The sequence below is a fragment of the Copadichromis virginalis genome, linkage group LG13, assembly GCF_057382275.1.
Source record: "Copadichromis virginalis isolate Kocher_CV1m ecotype Utaka linkage group LG13, C_Virginalis_male_GT1.1, whole genome shotgun sequence".
Lineage (NCBI taxonomy): Eukaryota > Metazoa > Chordata > Actinopteri > Cichliformes > Cichlidae > Copadichromis > Copadichromis virginalis.
Window position 1 is genome coordinate 7,313,074 of NC_140630.1, and position 12,808 is coordinate 7,325,881.

Here is a 12,808-nt window from a genome sequence, read left to right on the forward strand (position 1 = left end):
AGAAACTCATTTTATCACATTTCTTTGTGCTGTGTCATAAACTGTCTAATGTCATCTTTACAAACACTTTTTAGCAGCCATTATTAGAAACTAGGTTGTTTTCGGGGGTGGGGGGGTGTCCTTGAATGCAGTGTTCCTTTCTATCCAATTGATTATTTCTATGAACTAATAGCATAGAAAGCACTGCTACTGGTTCTTTCCTCTACACCCCTCTGTTCTTTCCACATTCCCTTCTCTGTCTGCCAGACTTTTCATGCATAACAATGAGAGGACCACGTTTCTGTTCCCACCACTAACCCCTTTCTAAAATGTATGCAGACTTTCTTCCCCCTTTTCTTTGCTTCTCATTCACCAAATCCCCACACTGTATGGGTATTAAAATATTCGTCGCAAGAAGGAAAGAAAGCAAGAGAGAGACGGTGAATGAGGGAAAGAGGAATGACACAAGAATATGTGCATGCTTATGACTGTGTGCAAGAGACAGGGATGTTGAAGAGTGAAAAGAAAGAGGAAAGGGAGATGGAACGCGCTTGAGACGGCCTGCTGGAGACAGCATGTTCGAGTTGAGGAGGCAGAGGGGGAGACGTAGACAGCAGGCTCAAACCGAGCTCAGTCCTCCCTTGCTAGCTTGTTAATCTCCCTAGACTTGACATTTGAAAACCTCCACCCCTCTCTCCTCCCTCTTCTCCTCTTCATCGCCCCTTATGTCCCCACACCCCCCATACTCCCAGCGCACTGATGTGTGTAAATCCAGCACTACCACTGAATAGACTAAACCTCTCCTTGGCTCTAAATCCCTTTTGAAACCTGGTAGGACAACTATTTCTCAGTGGTAAAATTCACCTTGAACAAATGACTCTGGCTTTACATAGAGACTGTGATATTGTAATTGGACAAATTATAGGCAATGGCATACAGGTCATTTATGGACATGAGCAGTGTTGCCTCCAGCCCAGTGTCCCTAAGACGCATTCATACTGCAAATTCTGCATGATGCAGTGTGCTCTTTACATAGCAAGACTGAAAATAAGGATGTAGAGGATGGGAGAGTTGTTGGGAACGTGTCACCCTTAGCGTTCATGCTAAAGATCAGAGTTTTCATCAACCAATAAACCAAACCAATGAACGACTTTGTTCATCTTTTTTATTATTTTTTGTGCATAGATTTATATATTTTTCTGTACACTTTCAGGAAGGTCATCAACATTAAAGTTTATTTTGATGGACAGTAATGGATGATGTTTACAATCTAATAGGAAAATTCAGTTAAAACTAGTTTTAATTGTGCTTTATATATTCTGTTGTCTAGTGCCAACAGAAGCCCATCCACAGCATGTTAACTCTCTACATAGTAGAATAGCAGCTGTTACAACCAGAAATTCTATATTAAAAATGGATGTAGACACTATAACATTGTTTGTTCATTTATTTACTACCAATCTAAAGCCCGCAGTACAGGATTTTGGCTCTTGACATATTGGGTGTGTTTGCTTTAGAAGGTGGAGCTTATGAGCTAGCACTGTCACAGTGAGCAAGATGCTTTATTAACTGTGATCTTAATTAGGATTTGGCAAGTATTAGACACTAAACAAAAGATGCATGTGCCTTGTTTTTTGGATGCTCCCTTTAGGGATCGCCACTGTAGACCTTCTCACACTATCCCTAACATCCTCACGCCAACCCTCTCCTCCTTTACTACATCCATTAACGTTCTCTGTCATCTTTCTTTGCACTTTTCTAACTTTGTCTCCACTCCACTCAACCCTCTGACCACTCATTTTTTTTGTCCCGCCTGGTCATTCCCAGGAAAAATCTTAGCATCTTCAACTCTGCCATCTCCACCTCCTGTGTTTTCGTCACTACAACTGTCTACAAACCATGCTTGTCCCACTACCATCCTGTTAACCTTCCCTTTCACTGCTGCTATCCTTCTGTCACAAATCACCCCTGACAGTCACTCCACCCTGGCTGGACTCCTTTGTATACTGTTACTTTCTTTGGATACTTGACCCCAAGTGTTTAAATTCATCCATCTTCACAACATCAACCCAAATATATTCTTTCTAAGTATGTATGTATCTATTTGACTCTAAATGGGACCAAAACACAATAAAGACACAATAAAACTCACTTTTTATTAAAACAAAAGTATTAAGTTTCAAGACTATAAACTTACAGGTTTATAATGTTTGATTTGAATTAATGCAGGAATAAAAAAACTTTTACTGTGGCTTTACTTTTCACATCTGAAGGCTACATCACAATCCTCTATATTGTCTATAACCAAAAAGAAGTGAAAACAAATTTATGCTGAAAGTATTTAGACACATAGATTGTGAAAAGCTCAGTGATAGGCAGGAGGATTTGGCCAGTTGAAAAGTGTGATAAAGAAGATCCATAATACAGACGCATATAGCCAGTACATTCTTCCAAATGCCCAGTGCTGGTCCACAGAGACCTAAAGCACAGAAATACCATTTGTTTTTTCACTCAGCACCATCTCTATTGAAAATATCTTTCTATCATTTCACATCATTAACACTATGTGACCAGTGAATTCTGGTATTACTTTGCATTGATCAACTAAATCCAGACATTATATAGAACAGAGGGCGGATGCACACAGAAAGGAATATAATAGAAAAAAGTGAACCTCAGCACTTTAAATATGGATGTAGTCTATCATCAAAGATGATACTCCCTTTTCATGCACATTTCCTTTATCTATGACAGAGATTCTGTAACAGACACGGTCTGATCCCTGCAGTCAAGGACAAATTACAGTCACCCTTTTAAAGTTTCACTTCATTACTGTTTGGTGTCACTGACATTTCACTTTTTTAAAATGCCGGCTGTCTAACTTGAAATTAAAAGCTGTCATGTGTTGTCAGAGTATTGCTCATTACTCTTGAATTAATTTACAAAACCAATTGCTGTTAGTCTGTTGGCACAGCTAAATGACTCTGAACAACAGAAGAATTTTAAAAATGCTTTGCACGGTGCATACAAGTTTGGGAAGTGTTTAAATGTAAAACAAATAAAACAAATAAAATTGATAAAGGATCTGCAGGAGGTAATCAATGTGCAACTTAAACAAAATAAATCGATTGTTTAGGATTTTCTAACAACATAACAACAATAATTAATTTAATAACATTTTCTGGCTTAGTTTGGCCTTGAGACGTAACAATGTTGGATTTCTGTGCCAATACAAACCCAATATTCCTATCCCGAATTGAGAACGTGAACTTTGTGCACAACCCTGCTGACATGTAATACATTTTCTTTATGCCATAAGTCATCTGTGCAGGAAAAGCATGAATGGTTTGTGTGAGTAGAATTTAAAGAAGTAGTGATCAGAGTCCTGCTATAGATTCAATCAGCTCAGTGCTGTGGTGTGATATAAGAAGTGGCATTCAGATTGAAATAGTCCCATAGATTTTATCTGTGTGTGTGTGTGTGTGTGTGTGTAGGTGTGTGTGCATGTGTGTTTCATCTTCAGTGTACAATGACCAGCTTACACAATAATCATATGTAACTGAGCTAGCAGAGACTGATGCATGAATGTTCACTACAAAATGAATCCAATCATGTGACAACACATACACACATGCTTGCATACACAGCTGTCAGGCACAACTCCAGTTAGATCACTGAAAAATTCCAGATGGTATTTAGGAATCAAGTATATAGTTTTACACTGTATCACAAGCAAAAATAGGTGAGAATAAAAATAACAGTAACATTAGTGATATTGGCACTACAGTTTCTGAAAAATTGAATCACAAACTCAGTGTTCTGCTGTAAATTGAATCTCCCCAAACTGGCCTATGTTTTCTGTTTTTCTTTTTCTAAACATAAGCCAAGCCAGTAAAGTTAGCTTATATCCCTTCACTGTATATTCTGATAGGTACATGTTGCTAGTACTGGCTTAAAGCCCCCTTTGCCTTCACAGCTGCTTTACTTCTCTGTGGCATAGATTCAACGAGGTGCTAAAAACATTTCTCTGAGATTGTGCTCCATATTGACATGGTAGCATCACACAGTTGCTCTAGATTTGTTAGCTGTACATCCATGATGTGAATCTCCCATTCTGCCACAGTCATCCCAAAGGTATTGACGATCAAGAAACTAATTTGAGTTGATTTGAGCTGTGTGACATTGCTCGTTATCCTGCTGAAAGCGACCTTCAGAAGATGTGTTCATAAAGTTATGAAAATGCTCAGCAGCAATACAGAGAAAGGCTTTGGCATTTAAACAAGCTCCACAGCATTATACAGCCAAAACTACTCTGAACTTTCAATAAGGGTGGATCCCAGTTTTCATGTTATTTCTGACCCTACCATCTGAATTTGGCGTCAGATATCAAGCCTCATCAGGACAGGCACCATCTTCCTGAAGTTCTTTTGTTGAATTTTGGGGAGCCCATATTCCATTACTTAGTTAACAGAAGTGACATTCAGTATGGTCATTTGATGCTGCAGTATAGATGCACCAGTATGCAGAAGATCAGAGATGCTGTTCTACCTACCACGTTTGTAACGAGTGGTTATTTGAGTTGCTGTTGCCTTCCTGTCAGATCAAAGCAGTCTGGACATTACCTTAGACATGAACAGGGCATGTTCACCCAGAGAACAGACATGGTACTGGATATTTTCTTTTTTTTCTGTAAACCCTAAATACTCACACCAGCCTGCCTGGCACGAACAACATTGCCACACTCAAAGTAATTTCTTAAATGACCATTTTCCCATCTTCACAATAGGTAACATAGTTGAAGTTTATACAGTAAAGAAATGTAAGAATGTATGGTTAAATATATATGTTATAAACTACAAAGTTTCAGCATGATGACCCTGAAATACCTGATGCGTTTCACTCTAGGTGAACAGCAACAGCGCTGCACTGCAAGAGAGCTGCACTGTTCAATAGTGTGGTCTACATCAAAGACTCTACATGCCTGGCTGCAGCCACTGATTCTATTTTTTTTCTGTCAGAATAGACAGACTAAAAGGACTAAAAAATCATTTCTGCTGAACTTCCCTTAATTTTTCTGAAACCAGAGTATTATGTTTTCCCAACTTGCAAGTACTGATAGCATTAACACATACATTATTGGTGGCACCAGTAGGTGACGGTACACACGGTCCTCACCCTCCAGATTTAACACCATTACTGCTACATTGAGCACTAAGATTGCTGGTTTGCACTCAGTGCATCTTTCTGTCTCTTGCAGTCTATGTATGGTTTTTATCTAAGGCAGTTGGATGCCAGCTGTCATTCACTTAGATAACTGGCCTGACCACAAGCACACAGACAAACACAGGACCACCCAGGGCCAATATTTTAATGTGTGTGTCTGCATGTGTGTGTGCCGTGTCAGTGTGAGTGAGAGAAAGACAAGCCAGTTGTTTTCCATCCAGCTGAAGTCACTGGCCCTCACCCTGAGCCATCCATCACTAGACAGATAAAGATAGAGATCTAGCCAAACATAGAAAGAGACATAAAGAGAGTCAAGGGCTACTAAATGCTTGGACAGAAGGAGACAGTAAAGGAGGCAGAGGAGTGAGCCAGAATATGAGACAGATACACAAAACCACCGAGTGAGAGTGAAGTTACTCAACACTTTATCAAAGAAGACAATAAAAGAGGAGATAGCGAGACACATACCAAGAGAAAACTATTTGTTTACACAACCCTTCTTCAATTTGGGGCCATGCAACTGAGCATCAAAATGTTTGTTTTATAATTAAGAAGTCAAATGCCAAGAATTCTTTCGAGGCCAAGCTGTAAAATGTCTCTCATTTGTGTGTTATGTTCCAGCTGGGGACTGCAAAAACAAAATCCACTGTTGTAGGGAAAAAAGAAAGAAAGAAATAACCATCTACAGTATGTGACTGTATTACAGTTTATTTTCTTTATATTTGTTTGTAGTGATTAGTTCTGAGCACTAAGAGCGTTAGTGACTGCTGACATTCTTTTAAGCAGTCATTGTACCCAGAATACGTCCCCACCTCAGTCCAACCAAAAATATTCCTCTCCTGATAAGCCAAGGATAGTCTGGGAAAGTGCCTTTACTTTTTTATATCTTGTTTCACTGCATATATTTTTGACCACAATCTACACTGATCTCACTCACTAAATTTGACTCGTTATCACATCCATCTATTCTACTTTTAAAGTAGACATAGGTCCTGGGCATAGAATAGGACTTCAAGGATGCAATCAAATATTACCAGCTACACTGAAAAGTTTCAAGTGTGCAGAAGAAGATAACCTTGTAAGGGACACTTGCCAAATCTAAATTAAGTGACCTTTGTGATTTTTACCATCCAAGTTCAGGAATTTTATAATCACCCTGTACTTTTACTGAAAACTACACTGGTGTTTGCTGTTTGTGCCCTCTCAGAGACCACTAATTGTAGCACCAAAGCCCAGGTGCAGATATGTTACTTAACTGTGATATAATTTACTACTACAGACGAGGAGCACTTACCAAAAAATATAATACTTTTCCCTGAAAAATAAGGTTAGAAAACGTGTGTGTGTGTATGTGGGGGGGGATCTTTATATGAGGAATAGACAATTACATTCTTACAACCTACAGAGAGTGCTGAATTATGTATTGTAGCCTTTTTGTTGCTAGGCAAACGAGTGCTTTCAAATGGTAAATGGTAAATGGCCTGTATTTATATAGCGCTTTACTAGTCCCTAAGGACCCCAAAGCGCTTTACATATCCAGTCACCCACCCATTCACACACACATTCACACACTGGTGATGGCAAGCTACATTGTAGCCACAGCCACCCTGGGGCGCACTGACAGAGGCGAGGCTGCCGGACACTGGCGCCACCGGGCCCTCTGACCACCACCAGTAGGCAACGGGTGAAGTGTCTTGCCCAAGGACACAACGACCGAGACTGTCCGAGCCGGGGCTCGAACCGGCAACCTTCCGATTACAAGGCGAACTCCCAACTCTTGAGCCACAATCGCCCAAGTCCATTTACAGTGAGCCTTTCATAGTTAGTCAGCCATAGAAACATTTCATTAGCCTAGTTGAACCTCCTGGAGTTTCTGAAGGTCTGAAACATTTTTTTTTTTTTTTTCCTGGAAATCAGTTCATGATGAATGCAAATGTCTTCTGTCATCTTTCCTAGAGAAAAGAAAAAGGGGTGAAATCAGTGAAACACACGAGAATTGCAATTGTCACCTATGATGATCAGGAGGCAGTGCTGATACAAAAAAATCTAATTTACAAAAACATTTATTTCTCAAAAGTCATAAAATTGTCTTACAGACAGAAATCAAATGGGTTCAATCTTTTTTCATTGTATATTATACAATGTTTTTTTTGTTTGTTTTTGTGTGTGTGTTTTTTTTAATCTTGGACACTTAATAAAATAACTAAAATATCTGTTAATAGAATGTGTTTGCCACAATAAATTCCTTGTTTTGTATCAAGTCCTAACATGTTTGATTAGGAAGCTTATCCAGAATAGGGCCATTTATCTCCTCGTTGCTATCAGCGGTGAACTAAAAAGAGATATCACAGTGCACAGCTTTATTTTAATGATCGGGTATTTCGATGGTCTGCAAAACAATCAGCCCTACATTGGTTAGTAGTGAAAAACCCCTTTCTGTGCCCAAGATATTACGTGTTAACAGTATGTTCTGAAATGTTTTTTTAATTAAAAATGCATCACTTACTTTGGCAGAGTAAGTGATGCAACTTTTCTGGGGCATTTTCTTCACTCATCTGTTGCTGGCTATACTGTTCTTGAGAAGCAGACAGCTATGGTTAAAGAAACATGTTTAAAAGTGCTTGCTGAAGAGACACACAAAGCTGTCTGACAGAAACACTTCAGGTAAATGGGAGACATGCACATTGCTGCTTCTTTCACACCTCGTGGCACTTGAAAAGAATATCAACTTCTGATTCGATTTTCCAATTGACACCCATGCAATTCTGGCATTTTTCCTTTAGCAGTGGCTGTCTGACATTTTCTCACAGTCACTGGGTGCAGCGAGAGGGATGAATGCTAATCATTTCAACACTGCACTGGGATAGTCTGCGTCTTACACAAAATGTCGACACAAAGATGAATTTTAATGGATAAAAATGAATAAAAATGGCTGATTTGCTCCTACAGCCCACGTTCTTTTTCTTTTTTTATACTTAAAGCTTTCTTGAGGGTCTGAGCTTTTGCACAGAGGCGTGCTCTAATGATTTCACATTGTCCTGTCATCTGATCAGTGGCCTGTGGCAGGCTCATGTACCCAACATGCCACTTTTATTTATATACTTATTTGTGGATATGTGTGTGTCAGACAGAGAGAGAGGGCGTGACTTCTTATGAGGTTCTACACGGCAGCTTCATAACTCAACCAATTCCAGTGGGTGGCTGTGTTATGCTATTGTGTTACAAACATGACAAATCGCTAACGCACTGCTCACTAATTGTCCCTCGAGCCTGGAATACAAGCGCTTGTTGTGAGCTAATTGTCACCCAAAGGGAATGCACAAATCCGCTGAAGTGAGTTGAAACAATAAGCACATGGCTAAAACACTGTCATTAAAGGCAAATCTATAATAGATTTTTTTAAAGCTCTTAATGTAATGCAGCTGGTTTGATTGTACTGACCCTCAAAAATTAATTGAAGTTAAGTTCAGCTGAACAGTTTCATCTAATTTGCACTCTCATTCTAGTCATCTAAAGTGGCAATTAAGTGCTGCCCATTGGGAGATGCCTCATTGGAAATAGGAACGGTTGACTTCAATACTTTGTTCAAACAAAAGCATCTTATCTTTAACATAACCCCTAATACGCAGATAATAAATCTATCTGCGGCATCATTTGGGGGGTATTCAATATAAATGGCATGTTTCTGAGGAATCCCAACCAGTTATAATTCTTCAAGATCAAGATGGGTTATTGTGCAACTAATCTTTTAAATGTGACCTTTCAGACTTATTCTTTGTTCCCTTGAAGATTTGTATATTCACTTATTACATTTTAATTGTATAATCTTTCCCCTGGGTCAGTAAGCAGCTATTACATGTCCCGTCTTTTCTGGACAAATCCCACACAAGCACAAATGCATTAAAACACAGATAAAAACATGCTTACAGAGTATAACATAAGACAACTTAATACAAAAAAAGGTTTTTCTGTTACTTCTTCATTCCTCACTTTTTTTAAAGTCAGTCTTTCTCACATTAATGTGGTCCTCTCTTCTTCTTCTTTGTGTAAATGTTAGTTTTAACCCAGAGATGTCTACATCTTGCAGTTCTTAATAAGTGTGATTGTTTATGTATGTGTGAGTGTTTGAGTGTGTTTGTACAGTTTGGTGGTGTCTTGCTGTTAGTTGCTCTAGATGTGAGCCTCAGAAGGTTCATGTTATACAACACTTCATTAATTATTCTTTGCTACAGCATCTCCCACAGATGTCTGCCATGATAAAAGTGTAATTCTCAAATTAAAGAATAAAAGAAAACCACAGGATTAGATTCAGAAGATTTCTGTATGTTTATATGCCGAGGTTGCAGACAAATCTTTCAGCGGATATCAGAATGAGTCATCACTCAATCACTTTATGTAGGGAGAACATTTTCTTAGTATAAAATCAATGCCATTTTATTATTCAGACACAAGACCTAAAAAACTTTGTCACATGGTCCCACAAAACCCTGACTACTGAGGCTCTGTTTCCACAGGTGGTGCCAGAATCATCAAATCTGCTTAGGTCAAATATGGTTAGGTCCATAATTCGATTGATTAAGACAGCATATTTTAAATCAAACAAACAAATCAATGAATTAAATCAAAGTGCAGATTTCCAGTTTTAATTCAAGGACTTCTGCAAAAAAAAAAAAAAAAATTAGCATTAACTGTTTAGGAATTACAGACATTTTTCTACATAGGCTCTCATTTTCAGAGCCTCAAATTTAATTGAATAAGTTAACATAATTTTAAATATAAGAACTGATATAAATATACTTGGATGACAATCCTTCGTAGTCAGTGACTGCCTGAATTCAAATCTCATGGACATCACCAAATGCTACGTTTCTTCCCTTGAGATTTTGTTCTGCAGCCACCCCCAGCTGCTGCTTGTTTGTGGATCTTGCACTGGAAAGCATGCCCTACTGGGCTAAAATCAAATGACTTTGTTGGCCTCTGAAGAGTATTCGTTTTTTTTGCCTAAAGAAATTCTTAGGTTACTTTTGGAGTATGCTGTTTTTCCTTAACCATGGAAACAATTCTGTCATCACATACTTTCGGTGTAGCTAAGCAGAAGTTTATTGATTTGAACATGCCTCATTTTTATTATTTTTTTCAGCCTGATGGCAACTGCTCAACAATCTAACTTCAAATATTGTGCCTGCTTAAATTATCATCTTACTTGGCCATGAAACTGTTTCCCAGTCAGTCAGTTATTTGGCAAATTAGTTAAAAGTTCAAATTGTTCATTCTGAGCTTCTGAAAACAGAGGTTTAAAAATTACTGTAAATCCTCAACACGCAATTTTTTTAAAAAAAAACCCTGCATTAAAATCTGCAGATCAATCACATCTTGACTGTTTGATTTAAAATCCACTGTGGTTGTATACACAAGCAAAACTGCAACACTGTTTCTTTAGCCAATAAATCAACAGACCTAACTGTATTATTTTCCACTGAGGCATGTTTAAGATATGACTTTTCTAGAGCTCATGCATAAATTGTATGATTCAATGGGTCAGCATCTGTAGCTTCAAAGTGATATTTACCTACAGAGATGAAATAACAGTCAGATGTTTTAGTTGGAGCAGTGGTCTGTGGCCAACAACACAAACCTGAACTCTTTTTAGGAGTTTCTTTATTTGTCTTTTAGCGGTAGGAGCTGTTTAAAGAATTCTGCTTGACCACAGGTATTAGAAGTGTCTGTCTGGGAAAAATGTGGGTGGGGAAAGTGAACAATTAACATCTAAGTGCATCTGAGCAAGGCAACACACCAGTGGAGTTGCTTAGAGGCCAGTAGGAGTGGGCAGTAGTTACACTGAGCAGTCCAAGGGGCAGTGATTTGCAACTTTACTCTTTGCCAGGAAAATAAACTGTGTTGTTGAGAAGAAAGGGCATAAATGTGCTATAAACTAAGTGTTCATGAAGCGAACTAGCCAGACAAACAGAGAAGCAGACAGTTTAAAGGAGGAGGTGTAGCAGCTCTGATGGATATTACGAAGAGGGATCAAGGTGCCTGTGTTTACTCATTCATTCCTTTTTTTTATCAGCTTCTCTCGCACATATGCAGGCATGCTCCACTCAGCCATCAGTGAGGGATAAGATAATGACAGGAGATGGATGGAGAGAGGAGTCATGCTGTGAGAGGAGATGCAAGAAAAACACAGGAGTGTCTGTGTGAGTGTGTGTCCTGTTTGGCCTGTGCTCAGCAGGGGGCTACATCTAAAGAAAACAGAAGTGTTTTTCACACATTAGCCAGTAACATACAACACACACACACAAGGAAGCACAAGGCACTTTCACACGTTAACTAGCCTAGTGGAAAATCAGACCTAAAGGAAGTTTTCTTTTTTTTGCTAGTTTGATGGTTATATTTCCGATTAACCTCCAAGTTTAATCAAAGTTGGTACTCAAATTCACTTTGCTGCTTTTAAAATAATCTAAACTCACAACCTGGTGAAAATCCAAACACACCTTTCACATCATCAAACTGAGTGGCTGATCATGTGATAACATGTGGGCATTTTGACAGCTTAAAGGTGGGCGTTCTGTTTTTCAAAGCTAGCTCAACAGTGTTGGCAAATACTGAAGAGTTTGATTTTAGCTGCTTGTTATTTATTGATGAAGGCAAAGAAAATCTCCCCTGAAGGGAAGAGTGTCCAGGTCTTAGCATGAACCTCTTTGTCTCCAGGCTATTTGTGATGGTGAGATTCATAAATACTGACTTGCACTTATGTGTAGTGATTTACAGTGTCAGCTGAATGCCTGAAAAGCAAATTTGCTTACCATCAGCTTAAGTGCAATGCAGTCTTTGTAAGCAAAGCCTTGACTTGAGCAGTAAACTGCACTTGTGCTCTAAAAGTGGTAGATTGCAACAGATCCAACAAAAGTTAATGTAGCTCTTAACAGCACTTTATTATTATTTCTAACCACATAAAATGTTTTAATTATTTTATCTAACTGTGAACCAAATACCCTGTGGTGTTTTTATCACCTCCAATTTTCTCAAAGACCTCATCACAACAGGCTTAGACAAGAGCAATGTCTGTTGTATGTCACATATGCAGCACACACACAAATCCCTCATTATTTATGCTAAAGTGAGAAATAAGTTGGTATTCATGTTGACATTAAGCCACTGGCAAAAGTTTGTTTTTCAAGGTTATGCAGAGTATCAGCAGGAATGAGCACTTCCACAGGAATTAGGAGTTGGCGACTGTGGCTCGATCAATTTTGGAAAACATTTACATCTAGTTTGTTTTTGGATCCCCATTGACTTCCACTAGAAAAATGCCAGCCACCTGCTGAAAGCTGGTATCTTTTAAATAAGTTAACCTTTGTTGAAGAAATGGAACAACTGAAGAGAAACCAAACAGTGTAAATGAAACAGCTTGCATGTGGCTTTGAGAGCGAAACACTTTGGTTTCCTATTGACAGTGACTACCAAATGCAAATTGACCACTGCTGCCAACTTCTCAAGCACAACAGCATGAAAATATGTTACATGTCTGGAAGAAAAGTGTGGTTTTAGTGAAGGGGGGGGGGGGGGGGGGGTCATCATGGTAGGAATCTTTTCCTACCATGAT